Genomic DNA, 14,121 nt, shown 5'->3' with positions numbered 1-14,121 from the left:
GCACTTACTTTGGGGTTTCCATCTAAATCTCCTAGTGACGTGACAGATGAAACACCTGAGGGATCCATTCACTATAATGAGGCTGCAGATTTGCTCTGGACTCCATCTGGCCTCTGTTCAGCAGTGTCCTTTTCAGAAGTGCAGAAAACTGTGGCTGACTGCACTTTTATGCAATCCTAAAAAGACGGACACTGCTGGATCACAGGTCAGACGACGTCCACAGTGCCTCCATTTGCCTCATTATGGGGAATGTTCCCCCGGAGGGTTCTGTCTAAATCATGTATTTCAGAGATTTACACTGAGACCCCAGTGTAAGTTGTCAACGCAGAGCGCAGGATAAATGTGCGCCAAGCCTTACTGCGAACTTTGGGAGGCAGAATGAAAATAATCAACAACATGTGAAGAATTGGTTTTATTTATTTTTTATGCCGTTCCTCATACAGTATAAGTGATTAGGTGACTTTATTCTTCGAGTCAGTGAGATTACAGCGATACCAGATTTATATCAGGCTTTTATGTTTGGCTGCTATCACACACTAAAAGATGGTTTTTATTGCAAACAATAGCTTTTGCATCACTATATTTTGAGAGCTATAATTTTTTCATATTTTGGCTGACAGTCATGTTATGGCTTATTTTTGGAGGGCCGAGCTGACGTTTTTATTGGCACCATTTTTGGGCACATGACATTTTTAGATCGCTTTCCATTCAGATTTTGGGGAGACAGAACGAACAAGAACCAGCAATTCAAGAACAGCTTTTTTTGTATACTGTTCTGCATGTGGTAAAAGTAATAAGACCGCTTTATTCCTCGGGTCAGTACGATTACAGAGGTACCACAGTTACTTTTTTATGTTTTGTCGCTTTAACACAATAAAAACTATTTTATAGAAAAAATAATTATTTTTCACCGCTTTATTCTGAGATCTATAACTTTTTTATTTTTCTGCTGATGGAGCTGCATGGCAGCTTTTTTTTGCGGGACAAGATGGTGTTTTCAGCGGTACCATTTTTATTTACATGTGTCTTTTTTATTGCGTTTAATTGCACTTTTTGTTTGGCAGTATGATGATAAAGCATTGTGGGTTTTTTGTTTACGGTGTTGAAGGGGTTAACTAGTGGGACAGTTTTATAGAGCAGGTTGTTACGGATCAGGAGTTACTAAATATGTGTACTTTTATTTCTTTTTTTAAAATTTACATTAATGTATTTATTGAAAAAGTATATATTTTTTTCTTTATTTATGTTTTTAAAAAAATATTTTTACACATTCTAATATTTTTTTTTTACTTTTTTACATTGTCCCAGGATGGGACATCACTATATAAGGTGAGATAACTAATCTGACACTCTGCACTGCAGAGTATCAGATCAGGATCTGACAGGCAGGGAAAGAGGTATGCCGCCTGCTCTCAGCAGGTGCTCACAAGCCACCTCACTGCACCTCACTGCAGGACCCGGAAGGACCCCACGGTCTTCTTGGTGTTGTGGGTCTCCATGGAGACCATCAGGCCAAAGCGATCGCATCGAGTTGTTCTCATGGAAGCTTCAAGGGAGCCCCCTCCCTGTGCGATGCTTCTCTATGCCACTGTCAATACCGACAGAGGCATCAGCGGGATTAAATGCCAACGCACATTAGGAAGGGGTTAAAGAGCACCAAGAAGGCAGGATCTCACATTTGCATTGTTGAAGAGGTGGGATGGGTGAATGAAATGACGTATCCCAAATATCATACTACTTAAATTCCAGAATTAAATTGCCAGCAGCAGTTAAGAGAAATCTGTCAGTAATATCAACCCCATCAAAACCAAATATAAAGGCATGCAGGTCTTCCAAATAGAAATCTACACCTTTATATCTTCTATCTGTTGCTACAATCCCAAGAAATTACTATTCTAACTCATGTGAAAGTGAGTCATTAAGAGCTCTAGGTATCACAAAGCACTTGCCGAAGTGCTAAAAGGTTGTTTCCTCTTTAGTTTAATTGATAGCCAATGTTTAATTTCATAGTTTGGCTCATGATATCACACAGTTAGTGTGCTTGTAATCCAGCTAAATAGGCTTATACTGAGTGAAGAAACAACCTGGGAGTCAGAAGCTGGGGAAATGCATTTTGTAAAATGAAAAAAAAAATGTGCATTAACACATTTTTTAAAGCATTCTTAGGGTACCTTCACACTGGTCGATTCTGCTACGATTACGACGCATTTGCGTCATATTCGACATCGCAGTACGAGCTCGTAGCCAGCGGTCACACTCTACGATGTTAACGCTTTTTCTGACGTAGTTGCGATGTGAACGTCACGCGTCGCAATCGTACGCTACCCTTCACACCGCCATAGTCCTACGACTCCGAGCGTGACGTATTACCAGCATGGGCGTGCTAAAACGTCACGCCCAATCAGGAGACAGGTATGCGGAAGCCCAACCCACGTAGTCGCATTACGAGCTCGTATGACCGCCGTCACATACTACGATTTCGACCGCCACAGCGGGACATTTACGACGAAAGAAAGTTCTGCTCTTTCTTTCACATCGTACGATGCTGGGCTGCGTCGCAAATCGTAACGCCATGTCACACTTTGCAACCTCGGAACGAGGACGGATAAACGTCACAAATCGAACGCTCGTTCAGACTTTGATTGCACAGTGTGAAGGGGCCCTTACTTTGCAGCATTTTCTCCAAGCTGCCTAAGACTTTTGCAGAGTTTATACAGTGGGGGAAATATGTATTTTATCACTTGCCGATTTTGTAAGTTAGCCCACTGACACATGAACAGTCTATAATTTTAAAGGTACTTTTTTAAAAGGTATTTTGTAGTTTCTCACTGCAAAATGCAAATACATTTATATAATTAATACAATGTGATTTTCCGGATTTTATTTTTGATATTCTATCTCACAATGTTAAAATTAACCTACCTTAATATTATAGACTGTTCATGTCTTTGTCAGTGGGCAAACTTACAAAATCAGCAAGTGATCAAATACTTATTTCCCCCACTATAAATGTACATAAAATCTTTATAACCATCCTTAGGCCGGTTTCACACGTCAGTGGCTCCGGTACGTGAGGTGACAGTTTCCTCACGTACCGGAGCCACTGACACACGTAGACCCATAAAAATCAATGCATCTGTGCAGATGTCATTGATTTTTTGCGGACCGTGTCTCCGTGTGCCAAACACGGAGACATGTCAGTGTTCGTGGGAGCGCACGTATTACACGGACCCATTAAAGTCAATGGGTCCGTGTAAAACACAGACCTCACACGGACCTTCTCCGTTTGCAGTCCGTGTGGCGTGCAGGAGACAGCGCTACAGTAAGCGCTGTCCCCCCCACTGGTGCTGAATCCGCGATTCATATGTTCCCTGCAGCAGCGTTTGCTGCAGAGAAAATATGAATAATAGTGTTTAAAATAAAGATCTATGTGTCCCCCGCCCTCCCACCCCATGTGCGACCCCCCCGCTGTTCAGAAAATACTCACCCGCTCCCACGTTGGCTGCCGCTGCTTCCTCTCTGCCCCGCGCCTTCTACTGTATGCGGTCACATGGGGCCGCTCATTTACAATCATGAATAGTTGGCTCCGCCCCTATGGGAGGTGGAGCCGCCTATTCGTGACTGTAAATGAGCGGCCCCATGTGACCGCATACAGTGGAAGCCGCGGCCAGACCAGGAAGGAGCGACAGCCAACGAGGGATGCGGATGAGTATTTTCTGAACAGCGGGGGGGCGCACAGGGGGTGGGGGGGTGGCAGACAGATAGATCTTTCATTTAAACACTATTATTCATATCTTCTATGCAGCAAACGCTGCTGCACAGAAGATATGAATCGCGGCTTCAGCACGATGCAGGGGACAGCGCTGAACTTTAGCACTGTCTCCTGCACGCTCCGTGTGGTACCCACTCGCCACACGGGCGGCACACATGTGCTGCACGTATGGCCTACGTGAGCTCACGGGCACACGGACACGGATAACTCCGGTACCGGAATTATCTGGACGTGTGGGACAGCCCTTATAGTGATGTTACAAGTGACATATTTATTACTCTGCATGTTACAAAACCACAAACATTACCAGATTATTTTCTATTAACAATACTATTATAGCAAAGAGAGGCCAGGAGTGCATTTTGGCAAATTCAGACTTGTGTAGTCACCATACACTGTATATTTCCATTTTTGATGCATACTACTTTAATGCTGCCATTTTCAATCTGCTAAAATTCACCAGTTTTGTTTGGCCAGAATTTTAAAGGAATCTTTTTCTGGTGATTTCATCTGTGTCAAATATCCCATCTGTCCAGAGTCTTTTAGCAATAGAATGAGTAGCTTTTAGACCAGAGTCACACATAGCCCAAGGTAGCTATGCTTTTCATTTTTAAAGCATCAGGTTCTCTGAGTTGAAAGAGACCAGGAAAAAATGTGATCGTTGTATCCACTTAATGTGAAAGGGCAGCCTGATGCAGCTGGCAAGTCTGCCTGAGCCTCATTGCGTCTGAAGCATTTTGTGTTCTTTCATATACTGCATGAGTAGCATAAAAATGCAAGATATTCACAGGAAATTATTTTCTTACATACAAATATATTGGACGCAGCTGTGGAGATACAGGAGGCACAGTGATTTTTTGTTTATTGTTTAGTACACATCCTTTTTAACCTGCAATGTCTTCCTTTTTCACTTTTCATAGTTTTTGCCTGCTCTTTTTTTATTTATTTTTTTTTTCATTTCTTTGCTTTCATTATTATGATGATCTGCAATTTCATAATGATTTTTATCATTGCAGAAATATATCGCAGAGAATAACTGTCAACCAGCATGGATTCATGATAGATAAGTTATGTCTAATTAACTTATTAGCTTTCTTTGAGGAGGTAAGTACAAATCTGGATGTCGGTAATGCAGCTGCTGCGATTTATCTAGACTTTCCAAAGGCATTTTATACTGTATCACAAAATAGCCTTATTTATTATTTATTTTATTTTACCCTTTTTCTGAAGCTCCAGAAGCAGGGACTGGGGGAAACTATATACAGATAGGTAAGGAACTGGCTATAAGACAGGAAACTAAGAGTCATCGTAATTGGTACATTCTCTGAATAAGTTATAGGCAGCAGTGGGGTATCACAAAGTTCTGCACTTGGGCCTATTATTTCTAATCTCTTTATTAATGACCTAGTGGATGGCATTGAGAGTAGAGATAGGCAAACCTAAACAGTAAAGTTTGGCATCTGTACCGAAAACCTACTGTTCAGGCATGGATACGGAGCACATACTTCACCAGGAAGTCTGTGTTTCCGTTCCAGTTTGGCCCCACGAACACCAGGTGTGTGTTGCGCTGTCATATGCATGACAGAAGTGCGGCAAACACTGCTTCTGATCGGCGGTAAAATTGGCAGTCAGACAGCCATGGTTCCCACAAATGACCGCATAAGCCCCCAGCTGTAATCGGAGGTAAAAAGTTTCATTTGGGTCCGCTGAGTACTGATCCCATCAGTCGATGCCTGCTGTCATTAATAACAGTCAGAGCAGCCAGCGTCAGATGGGAGTATTAATCAGCGCGTGCCTGCGCTTTAAACAAATAATTTAAAAAATGGCTTGAGTTTACCTGTATTTTTGATAACCAGCCAGTCAAAACTGACAGCTGGTGGCTGCAACCCTCAACTGTCAGCTTCAGCAAGGCTGGTTATCAAGAATAGAGAGGTTCCCATGCTGTTTTTTTAAATTATTTAAATAAATAATAAACAAAACAGAGTGAGGTTCCCCCCATTTTTGACATCTAGCATTGCTAAAGTAGATGTCACGCCGTTCTGTCTGTATCTGGTTTTCGGCGTGACAATGCATGTCTTTGTTTTAACCCTTTGCTCCTTTCCCCCTAATTTGAGCTAGGATACTGTTGGCTGTTACCTGTATGGAGCCTTTTCAGTTCCCTGCTCTGCTGCGCAGCCGTTCATAGGTGGTTAGGTCTTTGCCCTGCTGCATGACCATCGCATGTGTGGTCCCTGGTTGCTGCTGTGGAAGCTGTCCGTGGGTTGTCAGGTCATTTGCAGCTGGTTCATGACTTTCCACATGTGTCAGTGCGTGCAGTCACAGCCTGGTGCCCTGAGCCTCAGTTCCTGCACTGATTGTGCTGTAATGGTTTCTGTTTGTGCTTAGGAGATGCTTGGACACACCTCCCCTGCTTTTATCAAGGTTAGGGTGTGTACTTGAAATGCTGTCCCCAGCCTATTGCTGAGGGGCAGCTCCTATGTAAAGTTCCCCTGCCCTGTGGGTGGAGCCTGAGCTACTCACAAAGCTCCTGAACTTTGCTATGTGTGTTTGTGTTCCTACACCTCTCCTGTCTATGTTTTGGTACCAAAGTCCTTGCCTTGATCCCTGTTTTGTCCTGTTCTGGTGCCTGTCCTGGAGGCGGTATATCCAGGCCTTAATCCTTGATCCTGAACCTGTCTGAACTGTGTCTGCTGTGTCATGTTCCTGGAATCCCTCTGCATCTGGAGCCTCGCACCCAGTGACTTTGAGTCTCTTGTAACAGGTGTTTCTGCTGAGCTTCTACTCTGTGCTCTGGATACCATGTGGTGCTAGCTCCTGGCAGGCCCAGCAATCCTGTGGATCTAGCACCATCCCACTTGAGTTCCTTCTTAGGTCCGATGCCTGGAGCCTGATGAACACAGTCTGGAACCTGATGACTGCTTTCTGGAGATTGGTGCCTATAGGTCATGTTGGATGTCCGGAACCAAACAACTCCTGTCTGATGTCTGCCGGTGACCCTGGATCCAGATGTCCTGATGTCCTGTCTGTACTCTGATGTCCTGCCTGTGTCCTGATAAACTCATGGACTCTGATGTCCTGACATCCTCATGTGTTTTGATGTCTTACCTGCATTGTGATGACCTTGTGTTTCCTGATGTCCTGATGTCCTTCCTGTGTCCGATGTCCTGATGTAACTGATGACCTGGGTTGCCACGCCAGTGTCCAAGATGTCTATCCGGTATTCCTGTGTCCTGATGCCCTGCCTGTGTCCTGATGTCCTGAGGTCCTTCCTGTGCCAAGATGTCCTGATGTCCTGTCTGTATCCTGATGTCTTGCCTGCGTCCTGATATCCTCGTGTACCCTGATGTCTTGCCTGTGCCCTGATGTCCTGCCTATGTGTGCCTCAGTGACCCATTGGTGCCTTGGGGTCCACTGGGTGGTACCCTTCTGGAGGTGTGGAATCGGGAGCCTGACATCATCATGATTTGTTTATGTACTGTGTGACTTTACTTTAGTAAACTTAACTTTCTCTATACCTGAAGTTGTGCAGTGTAATCAAGTCCTATGTGTCTCTTTCCTTGTCCACATGCTCAGCTGCCACAGAACCCCGGTCTCTGCCCTCCCCTAGTTCGGGTATGCCCGGGTCCCCCTTTGCGGTATAAAGGGTCCGTATTGCATCCCCGGGGGACACGCACTCCACACCTTCTGAGATCAGCTGGCTTGGGGGCATCTATGGGGCTGGGCCGCATCAGCGGCTGCAGTTGATCGTGACAATAGACAGCTGGGGCTGGTATTCCCAGGCTGGTAAAGAGCCATGGATATTGCGCCCCTTAGCCTAAAAATGGTAGCCCACAGCTGCCACGAAAAGGCACATCTATTAGATGTGACAATTCTGGTGCATTGTCCGGTTGTTCCCACTTGCCCTGCAGCTGTGGCAAGCGGCATTCATATTTATGGGGTTGATGTCACTTTTTATTGTCTGGTGACATCGAGCCCACAGACATAAGACACCTATCAATTATTAATCCTATAGTTAGATTGTAAACAAATACACAGCCAGTATAAAGTCTTTTAATTGAAATAAAAACAAAATGCAGTTTTTAGGAAACACAGGTATACTCACATAATGCCCATTCCATTGAATCACACATCTCCTATAATAAAACAAAAATAAAAAACATCCATATCCCTCACCTGTCCATCTTTCTGTCCCACACAGTAATCCTTGTCTGGGGATAAATAATTTTCAAACTGGATGGTGCAAAGATGCAGCCATCCAGGCTGAAATCCACTGGTGAATGTGCTGCTGCGAGCGCAGCATCAGTGAGCAAAAGTGACCTCATTGAGGTTAATGCGGGTCACTGAGGCTGCGTTCCCTGCCAGACCAATGAACTGAAGTGACCTTCCTCCATTGAGATCATCACTAGTAGAGTAAGAAAAATTCTCATAGTGCAGAGGCGAATTCAAAGCAGTTTACCGGGAGAATTAAACTGCGATCAATTTGAACAGCGGTGAACTCGCCTCTACACCATGACGCTTATGCTCCAAACAACTTCAGAGTGAGATCTCCCCTACTGTACAGTGCCTTGTGAAAGTATTCAGCTCCCTGGAACTTTTCAAACTTTTCCCACATATCATGCTTCAAACATAAAGATACCAAATGTAAATTTTTGGTGAAGAATAAACAACAAGTGGAACACCATTGTGAAGCTGAATTAAATTTATTGGCTATTTTAAATTTTTGTGGAAATTCAAAAACTGAAAAGTGGGGCGTGCAATATTATTTGGCCCCTTTACTTTCAGTGCAGCAAACTCACTCCAAAAGTTCACTGTGGATCTCTGAATGATCCAATGTTGTCCTAAATGCCTAATGATGATAATATAATCCACCTGTGTGTAATCAAGTCTCTGTATAAATGCACCTGCTCTGTGATAGTCTCAGGGTTCTGTTTGAAGCACAGAGAACATCAAGAAGACCAAGGAACACAACAGGCAGGTCCGTGATACTGTTGTGGAGAAGTTTAAAGCCGGATTTGGATACAAAATTATTTCCAAAACTTTAAAAATCCCAAGGAGTACTGTGCAAGCAAACATATTGAAATGGAAGGAGTATCATATCACTGCAAATCTACCAAGACCCATCCGTCCCTCTAAACTTTCATCTCAAACAAGGAGAAGACTGATCAGAGATGCAGCCAAGAGGCCCATAATCACTCTGGATGAACTGCATAGATCTACAGCTGAGGCGGGACAGTCTGTCCATAGGACAACAAGCCATTCTTCAAAGATATCCATAAAAAGTGAAATTTAAAGTTTACAACAAGCCACCTGGGAGACACACCAAACATGTGCAAGAAGGTGCTCTAGTCAGATGAAACCAAAACTGAACTTTTTGGCAACAATGCCAAACGATATGTTTGTTGTAAAGGCAGCACAGCTCATCACCCTGAACACACTATCCCCACTGTCAAAATGGTGGAGGCAGCATCATGGTTTGGGCCTGCTTTTCTTCAGCAGGGACAGGGAAGATGGTTAAAATTGATGGGAAGATGGATGGAGCTAAATACATGACCATTCTTGAGATAAACCTGCTGGATTCTGCAAAAGACCTGAGACTGGGACAGAGATTTGTCTTCCAACAAGACAATGATCTCAAACATAAAGCAAAAACTACAATGGAATGGTTTACAAATAAACGTATCCAGGTGTTAGAATGGCCATGTCAAAGTCCAGACCTCTATCCAATCAATATCTGTAGAAAGAGATGAAAACTGCTGTTCACAAATGATCTAATCAAACCTCAATAAGCTCGAGCTGTTTGCCAAGGAAGAATGGCCAAGAATTTCAGTCTCTCGATGTACAAAACTGATAGAGACATACAGTACCCCAAGCGACTTGCAGCTGAAATCGCAGCAAAAGGTGGCGCAGCAAAGTATTAAATTAAAGGGGACAAATACTATTGCACGCCCCACTTTTCAGTTTTTGAATGTCCCAAAAAATTTTAAATAGCCAATACATTTTGTTCAACTTCACAATCGTGTTCCACTTGTTGTTGATTCTTCACCAAAAATTTACATTTGTTATCTTTATGTTTGAAGCATGATAATGATATATGGGAAAAGGTGGAAAAGTTCCAGGGAGCTGAATACTTTCACAAGGCACTGTATCAGTGTATAAATATTTTTTTAGTGTGGATGAAGCCTTTATAAAAAAGAATATAAGCTCCAAATTCTTTCAAACTGATATCTCCCCTACTGTATCATGTTAGTAAGAGAATACATTATTTTTTTAGTGCAGATAAGGCCTGTGTAACATAGAATATATGCGCCAAACTATTTCAAACCAAAAACTAGCCTGCTGGATTACAATTGTCACAGAATTTTAATTTTTTTTTTATTATGCATGAGTTCTGCGCACAGCTGATTTTCACTAAATGACAAGATGAAGTATGTTGTGCTGCATCACGTTAGCAAATAAAAATATAGTTTTTTTTTACTCTGCAACAGCTCTGCGCATAGATGAATTTCATTGGCACTAAATGACAAGTTGGGATATAGAGTGCTGTATCTCAATTTCAACAGAAAAAATAGTTTTTTTTACTCTGCAACAGCTTTGCACAAAGATGAATTTCACCACCACAAAATGAGAAGGTGGGATATGGCTTGCTCTATCACATTTAGCAACAGAAAAAAAAATAGTTATTTACTCTACAACACCTCTGCACTAAGATGAATTCCACTGTCACTAAATGACAAGGTGTGATATAGCGTGTTGCATCACGTTTAGCAACAGACATCAGTTTTTTTACTGTGCAATAGTGATGAGCGAGCACTAAAATGCTTGGGTGCTCATTGCTCGGGTTGAGCAAATTGGAATACTCGGGTACTCGACCCGAGCAATGAGCCCGATGTAAATCTATGGGAAACCCGAGTATTTTTACCGCGATCCCCCGGGGGTCCTTTTAAGGTCTAAAAACGTCTGAAAATGATGGAAACACTGCTCAAATTACACAGGAACATCATGGGAATCGCCCCTGGAGGCATTTCTGACTCCTAGGTCACAGCTGTAAGCAATGTCAGAGTTTCAGGCCATTTTTACAGATGCACCAAAAAACACACAGAAACTTAACCAAAATGGATTTTGCTTGGAAATATGTTAAGGTACATCCTTTCCAGGCTAATGACTTGTATATAAGGCAAAATAATTTACCCCAGTCCAAAATGTTCCTCCACCACTTAGGCTATGTTCACACGCAGCATTTTTGATGAGTTTTTCAACTTTAACATTACTTTTAACCAATACAAATGCATTCACTGGGAAATGTCAGTGTAACATTTAACAATCCTAGCTGGCCATGTGGTGTGTGACACATAAGGGGACAAATCTTGTTTTATTTCTGAAGGAGGGACTCTTAAAGTCTCAAAGCCTATTTTTAGAGGTGCATCAGGCGGCATTAATATTCTTAAAGGGCCATTATTAAACAGTGAGTCTCCTATGCTGTTATTGTCTATGCAATGAGTAGCTGGGCTGCCAAGAATTGCAACACACGCCAATACCCCTTTCATGAAAAGTACAGGAGGGCCTCCTGAAAAAATGTTGCTTCAAATGCAATGCCTGACCTGCTATCAAGTCATATGCACCCTAATAAGCCTTTGAACCCAGATACTGGATGGCCACAGGAAAACACACTTCACAGTCTTCAGTTGGTCCTGCCATACAATTTCCTTATGCATTGAATGCAAGGGCTGCCTTGACCCAAATTTGCACGCACCCCAAACCCCCTTGAAAGAAACATGGAGGACGGCTTCCTAAAAAAACTGTCCCATTACAAAGGAGCAAGTCTCCTAGACTCGTAATGCCCATACACTAAGTGTATTTGCTGACAAACATTTCCCCATGGGGGGTACATTTGATAAACAATTTTTTATGGGGATCATAGACATCCTTGCCAAAAAATTGACTGGCTGTAGCAGTACGGAACACGTTAACCCTTGTGATCTAGTGGCAGTGGATGATGAGATGTGGAAGAAGGCCTCATTAAAAATTAGGCCCTATTTAAAGGAGTGAGTCTCCTAGACTTGAAATGCCTTGACTAGAAACATTTCCCCTTGGGGGATACATTTTAAAAAAATTTATACACCAAGGGTAGCATACAAACTGGAATGTATGCATGAAAAGCCAAGATTTTAAGACCACAGATGGACCAGACGTGTGGCTGAGATAACAGACTGTTTCAACATGTGAGCTGTATTTTTTACTATTTTAAAATCAACAAAATACTGTATACACCAAGGGAAGCAGTCTAGCAGACCAAAAACTGGAATGTATGCCTGAAAGCCAAGATTTGAAGACCACAGATAGACCAGGAGTCTGACTGAGATAAGAGACTGTTTCAATATATGGCTTGCATTTTTAAAAAGTTTTAAAACAAAAAATTCTGTATACAGCAAGGGTAGCAGACCAAAAAATGCAATGTATGCCTGCAAAGCAAGGATTTGGACACCACAGATACACCGTGCGTCTGACGGAGAAAACAGTGATTAAAATGTGGCTTTGATTAATTTGGGACCACCAAAATTGTGTCAATAAGTAGGCTATGACACTAAAATAAAACATTTGGAGTACTAAATTTGTTCATTATTTAGTGCAATGATATGCGATGCGTGTGGCGCACAAATCACAGTGCTAAATATAAGAACTGTAGCTAAATATTTTTTGGTCACCAAAAAAAATGTTGTAAGACACTCCCAAAAAAATATAGTACACAAATTAGTTCTGAATTTTATGCGCACTCACATCTGATGCCTGGGAGAAAAACAACAATTTTAAATTGTTAGATTTTAATGCTCTTGTATTAAAATTACCTGGCTGTAGTCTGCCCTGTGACCAAGCCAATAATTGTTGTAAAAAATGAGGCTCTGTATTGCTTTGTACTAAAATTTGCAGGTATAAGGTGCCCCCCCCAAAAAAAAAAAACATGGCCAAGGAAACCTGCAGCTAGGTATATGTAAAATACGCAGCAGCAGACAGTAATGGAGCCTTTTGATGTATGCAGGGAGATCTATAGACTCACATGCAGTGCCTGCATGCCTTGCAGTTAAGTGGATATGTGCACATAGACTCCCCTGCCTACCTAGCACAATTAAAAACTAGGCCCAATGTAAAGGGGTGTGTCTCCTAGACTTGTAATGCCCATACACGAAGTGCATTGACTGACAAACATTTCCACATGGGGGGTACATTTTTTCAAATTATTTTATGGGTATCATAGTCACCCTTGCCAAAAATTGGACTGGCTATAGCAGCACAGAACACATTAACCCTGGTGATCTAGGGGCGGAGAATGAGGAGACATAATAATGATCAATCATACTAAAATCAAACAAATGAATAAAGGATGTGAATCCACCTATGAAAGAAAATAACTAAAGGAAGAGGCAAACACAGGTTCATAGATATGAAGCCAGAATGTCTCCATCGGGATATGTTGGTCCCTAGCAACAGCTCAGAGACACGAATAAAAATAAAAATATAATATAAATGTATTTCTATATTATTATATTGGAGAGGTATACACTATGTCATAAGATGATGGTCCAGAGATAGGAAAAATGGAAAATATAGGAATAAATGGGAAGAATATATGTACATCTCATTGCTATGACATTTCCCACTGGGGGGGTAACATTTGTTTTGGTTTCAAATTAGTAACAGCCATCATAAAAACATCCTTGCACTAAAATTAGTGACTTTTGCAGCGCAGAACTCGTTTACCCTGGTGATCTAGTGGCGGATAATGAGGCGACATTGATGAATGCCTCATTAAAATCTAGGCCCAAAGAAAAGGAGCAGGTCTCCTAAACTTGTAATGTCAATACACAAAGTGCATGGGCAGGCAAACATTTCCCCATGGGGGTACGTTTTTCAAAAAGATTCTATGGGCATCACAGACACCCTTGCCAAAAATTGGACTGGCTGTAGAAGCACAGGACACGTTAACCCTGGTGATCTAGTCGCGGAGAATATGATATATATATATATATATATATATATATATATATATACACTCACCGGCCACTTTATTAGGTACACCATGCTAGTAACGGGTTGGACCCCCTTTTGCCTTCCGAACTGCCTCAATTCTTCGTGGCATAGATTCAACAAGGTGCTGGAAGCATTCCTCAGAGATTTTGGTCCATATTGACATGATGGCATCACACAGTTGCCGCAGATTTGTCGGCTGCACATCCCAAAGATGCTCCATACAAGGCAGGATGGATCCATGCTTTCATGTTGTTTACGCCAAATTCTGACCCTACCATCCGAATGTCGCAGCAGAAATCGAGACTCATCAGACCAAGCAACGTTTT

The sequence above is a fragment of the Ranitomeya variabilis genome, chromosome 4 (genome assembly GCF_051348905.1).
Source record: "Ranitomeya variabilis isolate aRanVar5 chromosome 4, aRanVar5.hap1, whole genome shotgun sequence".
Lineage (NCBI taxonomy): Eukaryota > Metazoa > Chordata > Amphibia > Anura > Dendrobatidae > Ranitomeya > Ranitomeya variabilis.
Note: the sequence above shows the minus strand (reverse complement) of the source record.